We start from the raw sequence: 17,662 nt of genomic DNA, 5'->3' as shown, positions 1-17,662 counted from the left end.
ATTTGTGCCCAGTCTCTTTAAGCTTCGATGCGATTATTTTTCCTTCCTTATTTCTTCATTCCTATGAATTTACTCTGTAGTAGAAGAAACGCAAAAGTGGGAAACTGCAGGCATTCTTCGTGAGTGGTGTGATCAGTGAGCATTTGCACATCTCTAAGTCTGTTCCATAGCCTTTTACATCGGAGATGTAGCTCAGTGGTAGAGCGCATGCTTTGCATGTATGAGGTCCCGGGTTCAATCCCTGGCATCTCCAGGTGTTTTATATTACAGTACTCACATCGCAGTCTTCTGTTGAGTGAGAACTCTTTGCTCGTGTTCAGAGAGAGCCAGGTTTACACAATTAAATGCAGTTTACACAATTAAGCTCGACGTGCTGCAGGGTTGCGCTGCTGTTTTAAATGTACCTCATTTAGTTCTGTTAAATCCTAAATTATTTGAACTAATAATTTAGTTCAAATTCAGGAAATCCAGAGATTGCTTCACACTTGTCGTGGCTGTTGCAGAAAACACCTGTTGAATCTCACCCGGGATTTCTTGATTGATCATTCAGCGAGCGAATCCTCCTTCTGAACTCCGCACTAAACTGAAAGCTTCAGGAACTCCTCACTCCGTGTCCTGTACTGCTCTCGTGTAGATGTGAAGCACAGCCGTAAACACACCTTGAACTTTTTCCGTTTGTTAAGGAAAATGCAAAAGAGCATGACAAGTATTGATCGTATAAAATATCCATGGCACAACTCGAGAAAGTACTGAAGGACTACACATCGACTTTTGATGATTACAAGAGATTCAAGAAACACAATCGTCCGCAGCTGGGTTTGGATCCTGAACGCTAGAGTTAAAAGAACATAAGCGACGGATATGACCTATAAACTCTCTTAATTATCTTATAGTTTATAAAATAAAACAATTTCTTAATAAATTCTAACTGTTGATAGACGATTTATTGAATTTTAACAGAATCACAATTACAAACTTTTTCGGTTAAACTGCTATTCATATACTCTAATGTAAATAAAGGTTAGTGTCTTCCGGTGTGTGAGCCAATTTCTCCAAAAAATATTTGTTAGTCTGTCGGGAGGCTGTGCAGGGTGTTAAGAAATAGAATTTCTAAAAGACAGGCTCCCTAAGCTTAACATCAAGGCTGTTTTCTCTACAGAAATGCTCTTTAAATTTCAGCACTGTTGCAACTACCTTTATAAAGGGTGTGCACACATATACAACCAAGGCATTGAAAGATTTTTTGAATTATTGTTCCAAAAAATGTTCCATTTGTTTTCTTTTTAATGTTGTTGATAAAAAGATTTTATTAAATGTGAAAAAAATCTGAATGTGAAAAAAGGTCAAAATGCTATTGAAAAAAATCAGTAATGTGAGGAAAGATGGATTGTGGGAGCCCCTTAACTACCCATGTCATGCTGTATTTCTCACTCATTCTACTGGGAGTGGTGCCATCGCTTCATGATAAAGTCTGTCAGTGGTCATTCCAGACGGGTCAGGTATGACTGCTCTTTGGCACAAGAGACACGTGACTTGCGAGGATCCCGACAGTGTCGTCTTTCTTTCAGAGCCCGGATAGCTCAGTCGGTAGCGCATCAGACTTTTAATCTGAGGGCCCAGGGTTCAAGTCCCTGTTCGGGCGGTTGTGCTGGTCTTAAGTCAGTTGTGAAAGTCATTCTCAGTAGTCTCTTATCTTTCACTCTTCTAGCTGTACTGTGGTTATTTTAAATGTCCATTACTTGTATTTACAGTAGTGTATTTAGTGTTTCATTTCACAAACCGAAAATGTTCAAGTAGATCTTGTCACTCTACTCCACGTAATCATCTAAATTAAATCACAGTGAGTACTCTTGAATACGACAAGAGGAAAGGCACACTGCACATCTGCAGAACATCACGTCCGAGTTTACAGTGACAGCAGGGGTTGGAAGCGACGTAGTTTTTTAATACTCGCTCGCTGAACGATTTCTCAAGAAACCTCGTGGAGATTTAACGGGTGTCTAATAATCACGTTCAAAAAGATGACGATACGTTTTTTTTTAAATATGTAGCCTTAATGGCAACACGGTGTGAGTAGATCTTAAAGCAGCTGCAGACACAGTAGCCGTAATGGCAGCACAGTGCTTTGAGTTCAGCTTTTCTTATTTCTTCTGCAGAATCACCGGCATCGGAATATACTGATCCGCATAAGAAGCGATTTCGGTTTCTGATATTTTTTATTGAGCGCTGCTCAATAAACTTTCCTCGTACTAGTTTTTCCCATGGAAAAAAAGACATTTCCCTCATTACATGATTTCACTTTTTTTCTTTTCAACAAGTAGAAAGAAATAAAATATAATTCCGTATTGGTGGTCTAAGGCGTTGCGTTTAGGTTGCAGCTTTTCCTGGAGACCATTGTTTACATCCCACTTCTGACAAAGGAGAAACGATAAAATCCCTAGGTAGAAAGCATCTCGCATTTCACGTGTTTAATGTTAATTGTCTCAGTGGTTGCCTCGGTGAATGATGGATCTTCTCTCTTGCAGGGTGACGGCAAACTTCTTCAGAGAGGGAGTCTCCCACGCACGGCTTTTCTTCATCAAGAGCGGAGACAAAAGAAACAGACTTCAAACTGAAATTAATTACTTCTTGAGCGTTTATGACCGTCTTTAAAAAGCTGAGAGTAGGCGAAAACGTCTTTCGAAATGAGGAAATGTCTGCTGACAGTAAACAGCTCCTCTTTAGTACAGTGCTAAGTACCCCTGTTTGGTGCGCGGCAGAACGGGATACGTTTCTGTGAGAGGGCCGTGGTTTATTTTTTTAACTTGTTGAATCATATTGAAATGTTAAAGAACGGAGAGAAAATTGCTATTGACCAGGATGGCCGAGTGGTTAAGGCGTGGGATTTAAGATCTAATAAACAAATGTCCACGTGGGTTTAAACCCCACGCCTCGTAAGTTCTTGTAAATATTCTGAAGTGAGAGATAACTTTGAAGATTTACACTCTATTTAAATGTTATTTCACTTAATTTCAGTTCTCTTCACTCCCTGGGATAACTGAACTCACAATCGCATACTGAAGGCTTTACATGCATTATCTGTGATACAGCTTCTAATAAGAACGGAATGAAAGTGTATTAATAATAAATGACATTTTTTAAAATAAATGTGTATTGATAAACTTCATAATTAATAAAAGTGGTGTGACAGGAAAGCAAATTAAATATTAAATGATATTCCAAGCAACTGATGCGTAAATTCATTATGTCGCGACAATTTTATTCCCACTATAAAGGGTAATATTCTAATGTAGATCCAGTGTTCCCCTTAGTCTGCTTCTGAATGTCTTCATTTCAGTCTGTCCTCTATTTCAGTAACCTCTAGAGGGCGCAGGATTGGGTTCCTTGAAGTGAAGAACAGGTTAATTAAGGAGCTGTGGACTGATTTCTGCGGCCGAGTTCGTTGTAGTCTTAAGTTAAAGAATTCTTCGATTTTAAGAAAAAAGACAGGTATGTTTTGTGTCTCATGCCGATCCTCTTCTCGATCCAAATGAAAGGTTTAATATGATCCCTCGAGAAAGAAAAGAGTCAATTTCCACCTGTAATGATTGATGGCACACCAAACATTTTGTAATATCCCCGGAAGTGTATACAGTAGAATCCTGGTTCGTAGCTTAAATTCAAGGTAACCAAGACTAAGGAAAAGAGTTGGAAACTTGATGTCTTACTGGGATTTAAATAACCTGGAACATTTCAATACATTGTGCAGTGTGTGCGAGGAAACAGCTCCTGTTATCCCTTCGATAGCTCAGATGGTAGAGCGGAGGACTGTAGTAGGAACACCTGGGAATCCTAAGGTTGCTGATTCGACTCCGGCTCGAAGGAAGGCGACTTTTGTGTACTTTAATCAAAGACAATAAATAACTATCACTCACATGTTGATCAGAAGCTCAATAAATGATGAAGCAGAGGCTCCTGTTCCGAATTCCCTTCACGTCTGATGGTCTTGTTCTGACCGAGATCAATCTAAATTGGTGGAAGGGATTTTAACTAATCTGGTCTTTGAATTCAGGGACTGCTCTATCTGCTTTGTAATTCAAAAATAGATACCAATGTCAAGTTTTTTGTAGATAAAGTGTTGTCTGTTTTCAAAAGTTAGGCACTTAATTGGCTTTATGATTTGGTATTGATTTTGTATAGTTATATTATTACATTTGTGCTTTCTCTGTTTTTATCGTATTGTGAACTTATTTTTTAATCAAATGCTTACAAAGGCAAACAGGGCACACAGTACAAGCTACTCTGCACTTTTGGGAGTATAACAGGTTCGATATAAAATCGCAAAAATGTAAAGGGGAAAATACCCCAGACTGCGTGTGAATCCCTCCTTGAGGTAGGCTGTTGTTCTATTGTTAGATAAATACGACGTACTGTGCACAAAATGCTGCATAAAACAACCTGATATTTTAATAATTATTATTTTATAATTTGATAAGTGTGAGGCCCCGGATTCAGTTCACGTTATCTTCAGTCCTAATTTTTTTTAAACATGAGATCTTCCCTTCCTCTAGTTGAAGTCACACGATGAGAGCGATTTTTTTTTTCCACGTTGCGATCCAAACAGTCTGACAGTGACCAAACCAGGACGGATTCTGCTGGGAGCCGGACTGAGGTCATTCTCACTCCCTGTGCTGGTACACCTTATGTAATTTTCACAATTGCGATAGACTTCTTTAAAAAAAGTAGATATAGCCCTGAAAAAAAGCCTTAGCTTTATCAGTTTTTACATTAATCGATTTTGAATCTAAGATCGAATTTTTAATAGGTTCAATTTATATTTAAATTGAAATATAGCATGCATACCTAATCCACCAACGGGCAGAGCAATATTTTATGGTGGATTTGTATGGGCATCTGTATGATACCACTACAGCACTGGCGCAGGTGCAAAATCCACTTTCACACGACTTTTTCAGTGCCTTCTCTCTCACATGATCCGGAGCGCAGGAGCTTATATCGTTCAAATGTTATTGATTGCTGATCGTTCAGTGGGGGTCCGGATGTGTCTGTGCGGCTGAAACCGGACGGCACCGTCCCAGTGGGCAGTGATTCGTCGAATATACGTATATATCACGGCGAAAATACGGCTATACTTATATATACGTTGTCGCGACGTATAATCAACGTCGAATTGCAACCGTAAAATCGACAACATTAATAAATGCATATATAACGTCGAAAACACATCTGACACAGTCCCTGAGGCTTTTTACTGTTAATGTCTTGTGTGCCGCAACTAGGAGTAGTTCAGGTGGGTAACCTGATATGAGATGATCGCCCTATCATCTCATATCGCCGACCACCTAATCTGCGTAACCTCCTTGTTCACAGCTCCCTTGACCACCCTCAACAACCATCCACACCAGGCACTTTCCCTTGCAACAGAGCTCGCTGTATCACCTGCAAGTACACAGCCACCACCACACTCATTCAAGGCCCCTCAGGACAATTCCGGATCACCCAGACAGCATCTTGTACCTCCAGCAACCTTATTTACTGTATCTCTTGCAGTAAATGCCCAGCCATCTACATTGGAGAAACAGGAAGGAGACTCGGAGACCGCTTCAGAGAACACGTCAGGGCTGTGAAGATTAAAGATCTCTCCAAGCCCATTGTTTCTCATTTCACTTCTGACGGCCACGACCACACTAATCTCTCCGTCTGTGTTCTCAAAGACGGTTTTCCGAACTCATACATCAGAAAGACCACCGAAACTAAAATTATTCTGCAGTTAGGATCACACATTCTCCCTTCCCTTAACTACAGATTACTGTTCTTTTAAATTTTCTCCATTCATTGGAAGTTTCATTTCACACCTCTCTGCACCCATTCTGACTTCACACCTCTTGATTGGCCTCTCTTTCTGTCCCCTGCTCCCGCCTCTCACTCCTCCTCCCTCCCAACCTTTGTTCTCCCGCTACTTTACCTTTGCCTACTGCCCTGTCTCTCTCACACCTGAAGAAGGCTCCACGGCCGAAACGTTGTGTTCTCTTTCTTCTTTTTTTCAGCATGGAATAAACCTATTACTTGTTCCTTTGCAACTAGGAGTATACAGCAATCTGCATCGTGCACGAAGTAAATTATTTTTGCAGTAATTACTTTATTTACACGTGTATACTAAATATAGTAATAAATATAGTCCCACCCTACATCGACATTAAAAGAAATTAAGGAGCACAAAATGCATTACTTGAAGAATGCATATGCAAGGCAGGGGGCCAGGAGATCTGGACACTGAAAATAATAAGTTTCTGGTTCTAATTGTTAGGACAATTAGACAGGGTTTGCAAATGGTGGACAAAAATCGTCTTAATTTCCATTGTAATGTTTTTTTTCTTGGAAATGTAGAAGTTGTGCATTTTAAAATTTATATTTGAATCAAAATGTGTTTTTGTTTTAGTGCGTTAATGTAATTAGTGTTTGTCATTACTATACTGTATATTGCCATGTTACCAGAATTTGTAGCTGAAGTTTAAGACTAGTTGTGTTTTTTATGATTATTGCCCATATGTTGATTGTTGATCGATTGTATACAATGTATAATTTGAAATACATATTTTTCAGGTGTGAATGTGTATTTTCTGAATAAATTTCTAAACCAAATCATTGGCTTGATTTACTAGTTTCTACACCAGTAAAACCTATCTTTGATGTATAATAGACCTCTACTCATAAACGTATAATAGACCTCTAAAGTTATCCGTATAATAGACCTCTAACCATATACGTATATTAGACCTCTAAAGTTATCCGTATAATAGACCTCTAACCATATATGTATAATAGTCCTCTAAAGTTATCCGTATAATAGACCTCTAAATTTATCCATATAATAGAACTCCAACCATTTATGTATAATGAACATCTAATCATAGACGTATATTAGAATTTCATTCTAGACGAATTGCAGACCACATTTATACGTCTAAGGTATGCGTTTAAGACATATATTATACGTCTTTTGCCCACTGGGGTGTATCAGGCTCCGCTGCACAGCAGCGTAAGTATAAGTGTATAGATGAAACCTTTAATGTATTGTTCGGTTTCAATCAAAATGCTTTACTACTACAAGAGAGAAGTATAGTAAGAAGGATGGAACAAAATGTATGATTTATTGGAAGAAAACGTTTTTTATTTATAAGCTTGTGTCATCCAGCTCTAATACAAAAGCGACTCGCATCTTCAGCCCTTTTTTTGTTTGTGATCATTAATTTCTTTAGTTATAATCAACATTGAACTTTTTTAAAAATTAAATGACAATAATCAAACACTCAGACAGATTTTTTGAAAGTATTAGGAGTTGACAGGGCCCCCCTTCGGAATAGTCGTCAGAAAATGTGAGAAAAGGAAAGTTACGTACAGTAAGCTCTCATACACAGTATTCGACATTGGAATCTGATTACAAAAAAACTACCTGTCTCCCCAGCATTTATTGGTGCTGTTGTTCTCTGAGTTCTCTTAAGAAATACCAAATTATCTCCTAATTGCGACTTGCTCGCTGAATGATCTCTCAAGAAATCCCGAGTGAGATTCAACAGGTGTTTCCTGCAACAGCCACGACAAGTGTGAAGACGTTCTCTGGATTTCCCGAATATGACGTTAAATTAGTTCAAATCATTTACCAGGCTTCCCATGTACAAAAAGGCCCAAGGACTCCAGCAGTCTTACAACCACTGTCCTGTTTGTCTCACCAGACACGATCTCTATTCTGTTGTAATCCACGATGACCCCGTTCTTCAGGTGATTTATCATGTCCTTCCTCGCCTGTTGAGAGGCCATCCTGATCTCCTCTGCCGTGGCGTGCTTCATACACGCCCTCTTCAAGTGAGCAGGAAGCTGATCAAAAGTATTCAGGCACACCTTGCACACCAGGGGAATCCTTGCAGGTTTCCTTTGAAAATAAATAATATAATTTGTGTATAGAAACAAGCTAAGACTGATTTCTTAAATTATCCTTAATTTTCTCTCTCATAGTTTGAGCATAATGATTTTATTGTATTTATATCAGACTTGCTCATTGCTCCAAATGAAATAATGGCTTAATATAAAAAAGTGAACTCTTACTTGGTCTCAGTCACAGACTTTCCAATAGGAGCCATTGTGGAGTTCAAAAACTGCTGGTCCTAGAAGTGGGGAAGGAATTTTATAAGATAAATTGAATTACAACAGAAGGACTGGCTGAGGGAACACTGGAATATATACAAATTCCAACTAGTGAGGAGTCCATATAGACACAGCTACCTTTCATATTCAGTATAAGATGGAGAGATGAATTGGCCCTGAAAATTCACTGCAATGAGAGACTGCTCCTGCCACTGTATATGAACAAACATACATGCTCATCTATATTCATTTGCAGTTACATTATTGCAATGAATCTGTATCCAAAAAAGGATGTGCTCCATCTCGTCAGTAGATTGGATTCCAAAACTGATTTGGGTCAATATACATTGCCTTAGAAGATAAGGTACAGTCTACTGTAGGGAACCATCAATTTAGAAATCATTGGCCTTCCCTGGGGGGCAGGTAGGTGCAAAAGCTTATCATGTTGCCATAGTAGACAAAGTTCTATAAAATGTTAAATAACTTTAAAAAAAGCATCTTGGTCTTTCAATACTGTACAAGGTGAATTAAACTGTCCCTGGTAATGCAAAGTAATGAGAAGCATCCCAGAAACTTAATCTCTAGAAACATTAGCTGTTTCATATCATGTAATTTAGTGTGATGTTGTCAGAATTCAAGGACATTATCACACACAGAAATTGGTTCAGTTGAATCTAAAAAACACAGCTAAACATGGGTTTAAATGTAAAATAGAAGTCTTACCTCTTGTCAAAAGATTTAATTCAAGAAGTGAACCTCAGATCCTTCTTTGAAAAAAGTAAGTTAAAATGAAAATGATTGTTAAAAACTGGGCTTTCAATAAATGACAAGTTTAATCTAATACTGCTCTGATCATGGTAGCAGGAAGGTGTGTAAATTACTCTGTACCTTCTCCCCAGGTGTCTAAAAGACTGACCATTTCCAAAGATGGCTGTTGAAAGCCACTTTCTACTAAAGTTAAAGTTCTACTAAATAATCCATGTAATCCATGTTACACCTCATTCACCTTGTTTTTTTTATTTTAACCCTGAGATTATAGAGGTTTAATACCTATGGTACCCATATTCACCCTTTATTTAATACACCATAAATTTAATATTTATTCTTAAATACTAGAAAGAGCTCTCATTTAATTAAATGCCCCATTGAACTGGCCCTGATTATACAATGCAAGGAGAAGTCTTCTAAGCCAATACTTGTTACCAGAAAGAGGCTTTATTTCAATTGTACAATATACAAAACAATACCATTTAACACAAAGATATATTCCACACCGTGGCATGCACATGATGAGATTCTTGATATTAGATTAGAAAAAAAATATCAATGCACTGAGAGACGCTTAAGAATAAAGATGCATCTGCCTGACTGCATTTTAGTTTTAAAAGGTTATCAGCAAATGTATTTAAAAGTAAAAATGTAAAGTCTTACCTCTTGATCGTAGTGGTGATTCAATATCCAGGACCTTAGTCAAGTCTCAGAGTTACTGTACCTCCTGTCTCGATTGCAGGTGAAAAGTGAAAGGTATATTGCACTCAGCAGAAAGTTACCCCGAGCAAAGACTCCACCCCTCCCAGAAAACAGCACTCCCCTTTGGCAAAGCAGTGGGTGGAGGAAGCCTTTGCTACCATTATCAAACACAAAAATCATTATAATTTAATTTTAAAAACATGGCTAAGCATGGGTTTAAAGTATATTCAACAGTGCAGGTGCATCCAAAGAAATAGAGTTTCCCAGGCCCTCAGAAAGAATTACCATTTCCAAAGATGTCTGTTGTAATTTACACACCTTGCCCCAAGGTCCAGTCAGTCAAAAGCATCTTTATTAATAAGCCTCAGTGCCTTGGTATTTTTTACTAATCTAATATCAAGAATCTCACCATGTGCATGCTGAGCTGTGGAATATATGTATTGTTTTATATACTGTAAAATCGAAATACCACCTCTTTCTGGTTACTTATCCTTTATTGCATAATCAGGGCCAAATAAAACTAAATCAGTGTCACCTGCTGGGTTCAAAATGCCTTCAGGGGACACCAAATAGGAGGCACTGGACTATAAATACCCATCCATGTTATAACACACTTACCAAGGGTTTTTTAGTTTACTCTGAGCTTTGAGAGATTTAATACCTATGGTACCCATATTCATCCTTTATTTAAGGGAAGTACACATCCTAGACACACAGGAAACTCCCTTGCCCCAAGGGAAGACCGATACTTTGGATGGTAATGATTGAACCTGGCTTACAACAGACATCTTTGGAAATGGTAATTCTTTCAGATGGCTTGGCAAACTATCTGCCCCAGCTAAGACGGGTACTTTGGATGTTAATGCTTGAAACTAGACATCTTTGGAAATGGTAATTCTTTCCGAGGGCTTGGATTTCTTTGGATGCACCTGCACTGTTGAATATACTTTAATATACTTTAAACCCATGCTTAACCATGTTTTTAAATTAAATTATAACAAGACAGGAGGTACAGTAACTCTGAGACTTGACTAAGGTCCTGGTTATTGAATCACCACCACGATCAAGAGGTAAGACTTTACATTTTTACTTTTAAATGCATTTGCTGATAACCTTTTAAAACAAATATGCAGTCAGGCAGATGCATCTTTATTCTTAAGCGTCTCTCAGTGAATTGATATTGTTTTTACTAATCTAATATCAAGAATCTCATCATGTGCATGCTGAGGTGTGGAATATATCTTTGTGTTAAATGGTGTTGTTTTGTATATTGTGTAATTGAAATACAGCCTCTTTCTGGTTACAAGTATTGGCTTAGAAGACTTCTCCTTGCATTGTATAATCAGGGCCAGTTCAATGGGGCATTTAATTAATTGAGAGCTCTTTCTAGTAGATATGAATGCAGAATGGATACAGATTAATTGCAATAGTGTAACTGCAAATGAATATAGATGAGAATGTTCACTTTTTTATGAAACCATTATTTATTTTGGAGCAATGAGCAATACAATAAAATCATTATGCTCAAACTATGAGAGAGAAAATTAAGGATAATTTAAGAAATCAGTCTTATCTTGTTTCTATACACAAATTATATTATTTATTTTCAAAGGAAACCCCACGAGGATTCCCCTGGTGTGCAAGATGTGCCTGAATACTTTTGATCAGCTTCCTGCTCACTTGAAGAGGGCATGTATGAAGCACGCCACAGCAGAGGAGATCACGATGGCCTCTCAACAGGCGAGAAAGGACATGATGAATCACCTGAAGAACGGGGTCATCGTGGATTACAACAGAATAGAGATCGTGTCTGGTGAGGCAAACAGGATAGCGGTTGTAAGACTGCTAGAGTCCTTGGGCCTTTTTGTACGTGGGAAGCCTGAAGACACATTGGCAAGGTGAGATATTTTTAATTTGTAAGGCTTCTGTAGTTTCTTTTTGAAATCATTGTTACAACATATTATGTAAAAGCATGTTGAAAAGAATCTACCTGTATTCCAGTGGCCCTGAGCAAGAGGCCGCTGTCCAGGAGGAAGAGATGCCAGAGGCTGCTCCAGAAACTGAAGCAGAAGCGGAGGAGGAAGGGGAAGATGGGGAACAGTAAGACTCTCTGCTCAATAGGGTTTCTAGTGCTTTATTTTTTATTTGCACGTTGTATGTATAAAAATTGATTTTGTTTCACAGAGGCAAGAAAAAATGTAGCCTTAATTGGGATGTCAGTTAATTGGTAGATATACATATTCACACGGGGCCACATCTAAAGCCATTTTCTCCCAGAAGCCAACTAAGAAAACGGAAACACTTATAATACATGTAATTGTCCATGTGTCTTATTTCTACAGGGTGTCAGTTAAAGGTAATCTAAAAGCTCTCCAAAAAAGAGTTGCCCTGGCTGGACTTTACAGAAAACACTCTCTTGATTCTCCTCTCCTGGCTGGCTTTAAACAATACCTTATCCAGGGCCTGGGAATGGTAAACTGCTCCAAGGAGGTAGGTATTTGGTACATGGTTTTACTCGGCTTAAACTTCACATACCACGGATGTTGGTCATAAAAATAATGACTTTCTCTATATATGTTTTTCAGGTTGAAAATGTCTCCAGGTTCCTGTTTTTTATGCATCCATCAGAAGTTTCCTTAAGTTTTCTGAAGGACATTTCCAAAATGCAGACATTTGTTTCCCAGTTGAAGATGACTGGGCTGTCTCACCAGACCATTGCAGGTTATATCATTAATATCAGCAGATTCCTGCTCTTCATCCTAAAAAACACTAGCCTGCAAGTGGAGGATCCCAGTCTAGCTAAGAGTTTATTAGACTTCCAGAGCAATCTAAAGGATATAAAAAAGAGAAACAACAAGAGTGTCAGACAGGAAATAACCAGAAAGAGGTACATTACTTATTAAATGTTGGTTCAACTTATACTTGCTTTTCTATTCAAACACATGAATGTTGCCTTTTGGAGGCTGATAGTATTGCTCTCTCTCCCCAAGACAAACACAGCTGCAGAGTCCTCCACCTAAACTAAGCGATTGCTTGAAGGTGTTGAGTGTTGCAAAGAAAGATGTGCAGCAGATACTGGGCAAGACACACACCTCTGCAGACATCACCACAAGTGAGCGGATTGTTGTGATGCTTTACCTGCAGGCCATTCTCCAGCTGAAGCACCTTCAGAGCCCAGGGGTGGTAAAGAATATGACAGTAAGCATCCCTTCATACAACCGAGAATTTTGATTATAGATGTTCTTTTCGAGAAATTGAATTTAATTAATATTTGTATTAAAAAATCTTCTGAATTCAGGTCCTGGATTGGATACAGCGAAAAATTGTGAATAAAAGTGGGTAAAAACAGGGTAATAATCTCTGTCAAAGAGCGCATGGCTGCAACTCAGCGACTAGCTTCCTTTGCACTAAATGAAGAAGAGGAAAAGGTGAGTTGAAGGTTTTATTGATATTTCATTGCTAAAAACTGTCTTTTTGCATTCAATGGTATGTGAAGAATACTGCATTTAAACTGCATTTTTATTTTTTATTTTCTCAGATGTTTCACTGCTACTTCATTAAGTTACGCTGTGATGCAAACTGCAGAATGGAAATAGAACATTTTTTGTGTATGCAGGAGGAGAACCAGTTCACAATCCTACCTATGATCTGCGAAGACTGCATGAGAAGTAAATTGAAATATATCATTATTTTGATGTATTTTCTTTTTACTTTTCTGTGGCTTGAAAACAACTATTTTATATATGTTTGTTTTGCAGGTACCACCTACCACTGATTACTTGCTATGTTGCAAGAAGGGCATTTGAAATGGAAATAAAGACGCTACCTATTGATCAGAAAACTGTCCTGAATGATTATTTAGGTGTTTCAAATGGAACTGTTGAAAACCTAGCCAGAAGGCTGACAGATGAGGACATGTGCTCAGCCAGGGAACTAATTCATGGCATTGTAGAAGCAGGATCTCTGTAAGTGTCACAGTGATATCAAAATTCAGTATCTGAAAGTCAATATTTAAGATAAACATACATTTCTCATATTTTTTTAAACTTCAGTTCAGGATCAGGAGAGCAATCTTTAGGCTATGGACAAGAACGTACAGCTGCTATACGGTAAGTTTTAATTCAATATCCTCTTTCAGTTACCTTTTAGCCACTCTGTCTTAGATCTGAGATATTTAAGTTTTCTTTTTACAAATAGGTCCACGGTGGCAGCTGCTGCATATAGATGCCCAAAGATGGATGATGCTGCAGCCTTCCAGAAGCTGATACAGATGTTTCCCGTGACATTAGAAGGCAGCCTCCCAGAAAGAAAGAGCGCCTGAGAGTGACCGGCGTTCACGATCGCCACTGTTACAATAAATGGAGAGCTGAGCAGAGGAAAAGGAGGTAACAGAACATATTAGGTAAGAACAGGATTTCTTCCCTTTTTAAAGAGTAATATTTCAAGAGTCTATTACTGGATATATTCTTTGGGTGGATTTCTGATGTTTCTCTACAGATCAATACAAAAGACGGTTACCAACAGAAAACCAAGTGACCCATTATATAGAAAAAATGGGATGGTCAACCCATACACCAGCTGTGTCCGAGGTACTTCAGAACTGGAGGCCGCATGTAGAAGTCCAACCAAATGGCAAGGACATTGAAAATCTGGTAAAACTCCAAACCTGGAGAGGCCTGCACATCGTTGACGATCCTGTGAAAGGGAAGAAGGTTATAACTTACAGGCGTTTCCAGAAGGGAGAGGTGGTGTGTGATTACCATGGCAAGGTTATCACAAAGACAGCTGGAGAAGCCCTAATGGCACAGACGGCAGAGGGAGACATGGGATATCTATTCTTTTTTGTTGGACCTAAACAAAAAATGTGCATTGATTCGCGTGAAGAACACTGCACCTGCCACCTGGATATGGACACAATTGGAAGGCGCATAAATCATTCAAACAAAAAAGCCAACCTCAGACCAATTAAAGAATCTTTTGTAATTGACGAAAAGACTGACATAATTCTGTTCTTGGTAAAAAGAGAGATTGCAGTGGGAGAAGAGCTCCTATGTGATTATGGTGTCTCCAGGAAGTCGTTTAATGGAGAAGGACAATCTCTGGAGTGGTTGGACGAATGATCATAAAATAAAGCTTTTATTTTAATTCGATTTGTTGATTTATTGGTACATGCCCAGGGCAATAAGCAGTCTGAGGATTTATTTCCAAATGGCATAGATCAGTGAAGTAGTGCAACACACTGGATCATTATATTATTAGAATCTATTCTACTTAAATTAGGTAGGTTAGGGTTAGGTGCAGGAACACTGTATTTAGGATGTGTTTGCAGTGATTCTGTGTTTCTAGCTTCAACACAGTGATATATATATATAGGCTCAGTGATTTATTGGTACATGCCCAGGGCAATAATCAGAATGAGGATTTATTTCCAGACGTGCTAAAGGTAGTGTTGTGAAATACTTCAATACACTGGATCGCAGATTTAGACCCCCTGCACTCTTACTGCTTAAATAACATTTTAGAATAATACGTTTAGTATATTTAGTCCCTAATGCTGAAAGAAATGATCATTTGTTTAACATGCACAGGTGTGTCTCAAAGGATGCAGTGCTCCTGAAGGGCTCTCAAACCCTGCATTTCAGATTCCTAGTTGTATCCCTCACATGTGGCACCTCAGAATGACTTCTAACCTTACCTGTGGTGTCTTTAATCCCTATTGCTCAATGCATGGTGAACTTACTGCATACATGTGTCTTGAGAATGAGGAATGGGCCCTTGAAACACTCATTTGTACGTTTCACAAATGATCGTATTTTACTAGAGATTCTGTTTGGGATTCAGATGTGCATTCAGACAGCAATCCCTTTTAAAAAAATGAAACGTTCTGGATGAGGTCAAAGGTGCAGGAACACTGTATTTAGGATGTGTTTGCAGTGATTCTGTGTCTCCTGCTTCAATGCAGTGATATATAGATATGCTCCTGTAATTTATTGGTACATGCCCAGGGCAATAAGCAGTCTGAGGATTTATTTATCGACCTTCTACAGCCCCAGTGTGTGCGGGTCTCTTCTTCGTGGAGAAGAAGGATGGGAGACTATGACCCAGCTCTGACTATCCAGATCTCAATGAAATAACTATTTAAAAAAAATAACATCGATAGCCCTTGCCTCAAATAGCAGCAGCTCTCGAGTCAGTGCAGGATGTGACTGTTTTAAAAAAAACTAGATCTTTGGGGGGTGTACAGTATAATCTTTTTCGTATACGAGAAGACAATGAGTGGGAAAACAGCTATTAATGATAACACATGAACATTAGGAATATCTGGTTATGCCTTTTGGCCTAGTGAACGCTCCAGCAGTCTTCCAGGCTTTTATGAAATGGAGTTGATCGCGAAAGATGACAACAGCCGAGTTCAATCAGACTCGGCTGTCAGTAATTAGTCATCGCCGCTGACACATCTAACAAAGGCGAGTCGCGATTATGTCTTCCACTGGGAGCACCCCTTGTGTTTCGCCAGTCCTGCTGCATGTACAGTGTAGAAAGTTCCACCTACAATGTAGATACATTTTAAATGCCAGAACTGCTCAGTTCTAGTAGAGTTGGAGGACAGATTTTGCATTTTGGAGGGGCGCATTAGCACACTATTAGATATTAAACACATTGAGGGGAGGATAAATTCAGCTCAGTCGGAGCACTCAGTCAATTCAGAATTGGCTGCAGTCCCTCCCGGCCCAGCTGTCTCCAGCTTGACACTGGCACCAGCAGTGACCACACGCGAGCCCTGGGTCAAGGTCAGATGGGGGTCTAAGAGCTCAAAGACGACTCATCTGACTCAGCAACAGGTTCTCTGCTTTAGGCAGCATGTCCGTCGATGGGGATAAGGTGCTCTGAATTGGCAGCTCGATAATCAGGAAAGTTAGAACTCCTAACCGTCACAAATCTGAGGTTTCCGTAAAATGCTGACATTGAGGCGAAACTAGACATTTTCCAGCAATGAAGTCTCCACCTTGGTTGTTCATGCTAGAACTAATGAATAAAGTATCAACAATCTGAGATGTTAAAGATTAACTTCGTTTTATTGCATTTTATTGTGTCTGGTCCCTTACAAATCCTTTACAGTAACCTATAGTAGGCTATATTCTTACTAAACCACTGGTTAGAGACTTGGTGTGCATCAAATAGAATAACCTTTATCAATAAGTGAACAGCCTGGGCTTTTTTTAAACAGTCTCCACCCAAACTGGAGAGGATCATTAATTCTAACCAAGTTGCCCGCCTGATTGCTAAGAGCACATCCCCAGGTCTCAGTACTGACACACAGAAGGACATGATGGAAGGCTTAATACTCCACATATAGTACTTTTTAGAAGTGTATAATGTTAGCATGCCCAGAGGGGTTGGGCAGCCAGTTGATCTCGAACCTCGAGAAATATTTTTTGTCCTCCTTACTAAGGAGTTTTTGGTTCCTCTCCTCCATTTTCTTCTGGTCTTTTCTGATCTGTATTCACATGTATGGTCACTTGCTTCTGGAATGGTCTAAGAACATCGAGGCCATTTACAAGAAGTGTCAGAGCCGGCTTTACTTCTTGAGGAGGCTCAGGTCCTTCAATGTACCTAGTAAGATGCTACATTTGTTCTATCAGTCGGTGGTGGCGAGCGCCATTTTCTACACAGTGGTATGCTGGGGCTCTGGGATTAGAGCCGTGTATTCTAACTGGCTGAATAAGCTCATCAGGAGAGCAAGCCCTGTCATTTGGTCTGGCCTGGACCCAGTGGAGGTAGTGGCTGAGAGGAGAATAATGTCCAAACTAGAGGCCATCATGGACAACGTCTCCCATCCCCTCTATGACAGGCTTGTAGAAATGAAGAGCACGTTCAGCAGTAGACTGATTTATCCACAGTGCGACAGGGAGCGCTACAGGAGGTCATTCTTGCCTTCTGCCATAAGACTGTACAACACATCCACCTTGCGTCTGGGCAGAGGCAACATTGACAGTGACCTGTTTCTGGACTGAACAGTAAACTGATACATCTGTTCTTTTTCTTTTCC

At 39.2% G+C, this 17,662-nt stretch overlaps 2 non-coding genes across 2 annotated transcripts; both read left to right on the top strand.

Moving 5' to 3' along the window:
• Positions 1–181: 181 nt before the first annotated feature.
• On the top strand, positions 182–253 carry trnaa-ugc (transfer RNA alanine (anticodon UGC)). The gene has a single exon. It is a non-coding gene; the product is annotated as a tRNA-Ala (tRNA).
• Positions 254–1,569: 1,316 nt separating this feature from the next.
• Positions 1,570–1,642, top strand: trnak-uuu (transfer RNA lysine (anticodon UUU)). Its single transcript has one exon. It is a non-coding gene; the product is annotated as a tRNA-Lys (tRNA).
• The last annotated feature ends 16,020 nt before the right edge of the window (positions 1,643–17,662 follow it).

This window comes from Lepisosteus platostomus, chromosome 5, assembly GCF_059453375.1.
Source record: "Lepisosteus platostomus isolate fLepPlt1 chromosome 5, fLepPlt1.hap1, whole genome shotgun sequence".
NCBI classification, from domain to species: Eukaryota; Metazoa; Chordata; class Actinopteri; order Semionotiformes; family Lepisosteidae; genus Lepisosteus; species Lepisosteus platostomus.
The sequence above is the reverse complement of the archived record's forward strand: the minus strand, read 5'-3'. Positions and strand labels throughout refer to the sequence as shown.